General features: G+C 34.8%; 1 long non-coding RNA gene across 1 annotated transcript; it reads right to left on the bottom strand.

Moving 5' to 3' along the window:
• Positions 1-293: 293 nt before the first annotated feature.
• Positions 294-2,050, bottom strand: LOC133486879 (uncharacterized). Its single transcript, XR_009791146.1, has 5 exons — positions 1,303-2,050; positions 985-1,094; positions 717-746; positions 446-539; positions 294-360 (listed from the first exon to the last, which is right to left on the bottom strand). It is a non-coding gene; the product is annotated as an uncharacterized LOC133486879 (long non-coding RNA).
• Between the last annotated feature and the right edge of the window lie 2,734 nt (positions 2,051-4,784).

Below are 4,784 nucleotides of genomic sequence, written 5' to 3' on the forward strand. Positions count from 1 at the left end.
GCACCGGTGATCCAGAATATTGCACCAGTGATCCAGAATGTGCCAGAATCACAGCCGACGCCCATGGTCCCCACTGGGCCGATTCAAAACACGACACCGATCGGAACTGAATCTCCTCAGGAGGTTAGCATATTGGAGAGACCTGAAATGACACTCATGGGAACATCAGACGATGACGATATCATGACACTGAGGCTACCAGAGATCACAGATGGAGCTTTAGTGCATCGATCTCCAATGGAAAAATTTATAGAGACGCCGAGGACCTCACGAAAGGCTAGGGTAGAATCCTGCTCCAAGGTGGCGTGGAAGAGGATCTCATTGTGAGACCTCAAATGGAACCTGTTGACGAAACAATACCTGTGGAGACACCAAGGAAAAATCAGAGGGCAGAGAGGAGATCTAGGAGGAGGGGTGTTGAAGACAGAGTAGAGAATTCTCATACCCAGGTATTGAACCAATGGCGGGCAGATGAAGAGGTAGAAGAGGAGGAGGTTCTCCCGGAGTCCTCCACTCGCATCATACCACCACAATCCCAACTATATAGGGTTAATAGACATCCCAACACGCAGAGGAAGTTAGTGGAATGGAATTTGTCAGTATCGAAGAAGTGGCTAATTATGGGGGACTCTAATTTGAGTCGAATACCGGATCATCCATACGGAAACGTACAAATTGAAAGTTACCCGGGAAGTCATTTCCGGCACGGACATTACCTGATGGAGAAAACGGTACCACCAGAAGATCTGGTGATAGAAAAAGTGATATTGTCATTCGGCATAAACAGCAGACTGAATAAATCAAAAGAAACGACAGTTAAAAATGTACAAGCGGTGATTAGAACAACGAAAAAGAGGTTCCCGTACGCAGAAATTTGGGTTCCTCTGATTAATTACTCGCTAAATCTTCCGACAGAGGAACAGGACAATCTGCGAACATTGAATGACCATATTCAGAAGAATGTGGGTTACCTTCCTCTCTTACCTGAGGACCAATTCCAGGTGGAGGAGGATGGAATCCACTGGACAAAAGAAACGGCGACCGCTATGCTTGACCACTGGGGGAAGACTTTAAACTTGGTCAGCCTCTAAGTCCTAACAGGGAGAGGGATAGAACATTACAATCTTTGGGAGCCCAAGATATAGTGGTCTTATCCAAAAATTTCAAACTAACTGCCTTACAATATAAGATTTTAAGTAAGGGTCTATCATTTATTCCATCAGTAAGCGTCAGTAAGGATCAAAAATACAATTACAATTTGACGTACAAAATTATCACCGAAATTTAATGCTAAGAACTTACTTTAAGGATTCGATGGGTAAGGAGAGACCACCATTTACAGGCTCTTCTGATTGGAAACCACCTATGGATAAATTACCACCAGAAGTGGGACAATTAATACAAAAAGATTGGCAGACAATAAAAAAACACTACTTACCGACTACTGAAAAATACAATATGTCTGTAGAAGAAGTAAAAGCCTTACGAGAATTAATGCATACAAAACATATAGTCATTAAACCGGCTGATAAAGGCTCGTCAGTAGTGATTCTAAGTAGAGAACAATATATAATGGAAGTAGAAAGACAATTGAATGACACAGAATATTACAAAAAATTGGAAAAACCCATTTATAGAGAAACACTACCAAAAATAAAGGAAATTATAAACAATCTAAAAAAGAAAAAATTTATCAATGGAAAACAAAAACAGTACCTACTTGGAACCTCAGAACCAAGAGAGAGGAGATTTTATATTCTCCCAAAAATTCATAAAAGTCCGGAGAAATGGACAATTCCATTTGAAATTCCCCCAGGGAGACCCATAGTATCAGACTGTGGGAGTGATACATATTTCACCGCAGAATATTTGGATCATTATCTAAATCCACTTTCGATCAAACATCCATCCTATGTGAGAGACACATACCATTTTATAGAGATGGTAAAAGACGTTACAATAACCTCGGACTTTTGGTTTTTTTCGATGGATGTTAACAGTTTATATACAAATATTCCTATTCCGGCAGGAATTGAATGTGTAAAACAAATTTTCCAGAATACCCAGATCCAAACAGACCAGATGATGAATTATTACAATTATTAGAAATTAATTTAACTAGAAATGACTTTGTATTCAATGAAAATATTATTTGCAAATTAAGGGAACAGCAATGGGTAAAAAATTTGCTCCAGCATATGCCAATATTTTTATGGCCAACTGGGAAGAAAAGCACTGGCCAAATGTGAAAAGAAACCGGCTAGTTATCTACGGTATTTGGACGACATTTGGGGATTATGGATAGGGACTAAACAAGAATTTGAAAATTTCAAGGAAACACTAAATTCACAGGATCCATCAATTAAACTTAAAGCAGAAATTAAGCAAAATTCTATTGACTTTTTAGATACTACAATATTTAAGGGACCCAATTTTCAGGAAAATCATCGATTGGATATTAAAGTGTATTTCAAGGCAACAGATACTCACGCATTATTGCATAAATTTAGCTTCCATCCAAATCATACTTTTAAAGGAATTGTAAAATCCCAGATTCTGCGCTTTCACCGAATCTGCACGAGGGAGGAGGATTTTAGGGAAGCGGTGAAGATCTTATTTGATACCCTACGAAAAAGAGGGTATTCGAGATCATATTTAAGAAATCATCTGAAAACATTTCTCAACAAAAAACAAACGAAAGAAAATGTTATTCCTCTCATTACAAATTTCTGTACAGTAGGCAAGGTACTACACAATAAAATAAAACGAAATTTGCAGGAAATTTCGGAAACGACTACAGGAATCCCAAAATTTAACATAATCTCGGCATATAGGAGGAATAAGAATTTGAAAGATTTGTTAGTCAGAGCCAAATTACCATCACTATTAACACAAAAACAATTATTACTAGATAAACAATTGTTGAAACTAAAATTTATCAAAAACACAGTGGAGAAAACTATCATAAAAATTGAACAAACATTTACTGCGAGGTCCACAAATTGTATTTATTTAATAATTTGTAATAAATGTGGGATTAAATATGTAGGGGAAACAAAGAATTCGTTATCAGCACGAATTACACAGCATAGGTATAATATTAAAAATAAAAAGAAATGGACACACCCCTGGTACAGCATTTCCTAATACATGGATTAGAGTCATTACGAATGGCTGGATTACAAAAAAACTTTAATTGGACAGATTTAGAAAGAAAATGTAGAGAAAGACAATGGATACATAAATTAGCGACAAAACAACCATATGGGTTAAATAAAAAGATGGGTTGAAATTATGAGGGACAATTGACAGAAGAAAATTACAAAAACATTTTTTAGGATTAGAAAATTTATTTAGATACACATGCATATTACTGCTTATTTAACCTAACCATTTGATCCCAACCTAAATTCAGTTAACCCTAAATAATCCTAATTCTAATTTAACTCTAATCTTCACCCTAATTTAAATTTTAATTATACCCTGATTCCATTTAACCCTAATTCAACTAATCCAAATTCTAATTTAACCCTAACCTTAACCATTTCACCAAACTGTAAGTAACCCTAGTTTACCCAATGTTAACCTAATCCCAACCCTAGATTTACTAACCCTAACTTTGATTTAACCCTAACCTTAACCATTTGTTAACCCTAATTTTTAATTAATCCTAATCACACTCAACCCTAATTGGATTAATCCTAATTTTAACCTTACCCTAACCTTAACCATTTGTCCACCCTAATTTTAATTTTACCCTAATTCCACTTAACCATAATTCAATGACTCCAATTTCTAATCTAACCCTAATCTTAACCATTTCATCCAACCCTAATTTCAGTCAACCCTTAATTGGTTAACCCTAATTGTAAGTAACCCTAGTTTACCCAATGTTAAATTAATATAATCATAATTTAATTGATCCAACTTCTAATCTAACCCTAATCTTAACCATTTCATCCAACCCTAATTTTAGTTAACCCTTGATTGGTTAACCCTAATTGTAAGTAACCCTAGTTTACCCAATGTTAAATTAATCCCAACCCTAGATTTACTAACCCTAACTTTGATTTAACCCTAACCTTAACCATTTGTTAACCCTAATTTTTAATTAATCCTAATCACACTCAACCCTAATTGGATTAATCCTAATTCTAACCTTACCCTAACCTTAACCATTTGATCCCACCCTAATTGATGATAACACTAAAATTGACTCAACCTAATTTTCAATTAACCCTAATTAACCCTAATTAACCCTAATTTCAATTCTATAATCGATCAGTTATTCATTTGTTTATTTAAGGAATTCTAGAATTAAAGAGTTAAAAAACTAAATAATAATCACTAACATACTATATACAGGATTAAATTAATTAATTAATTAATTAAAAACATATATATATATATATACACTATTTACACTAATTGCACATAAGAATAAGACTGGTGAATGAAGGGCATTGGAATAAATACGCTGGTAAAGACGAAGGAGGAGTCACTGAGACAGAGGCTATAAATAGGGAACCAGCCAAATCCGGTCATTTCATGTTTGTTTTTGAACGAGTAACAGCTCTTGCTACAACAGTAGGATCATAGAAATTGTGTGCTAAAACCTGAAGAAGGCTTGACATAAGCCGAAACGTTGTTGTTGGCACACACAAACATATAATTGGATAAATACAAGTACAATTGAATGAAAACAACTTTTGTTTGATAGTTTCTTTATTATTTTTTATTTCTTTATTAAAAAAATTTTTTTGAAAAAAATATTCTTTTGGCAT

Source organism: Phyllopteryx taeniolatus, chromosome 12 (assembly GCF_024500385.1).
Source record: "Phyllopteryx taeniolatus isolate TA_2022b chromosome 12, UOR_Ptae_1.2, whole genome shotgun sequence".
Taxonomy (NCBI): Eukaryota; Metazoa; Chordata; class Actinopteri; order Syngnathiformes; family Syngnathidae; genus Phyllopteryx; species Phyllopteryx taeniolatus.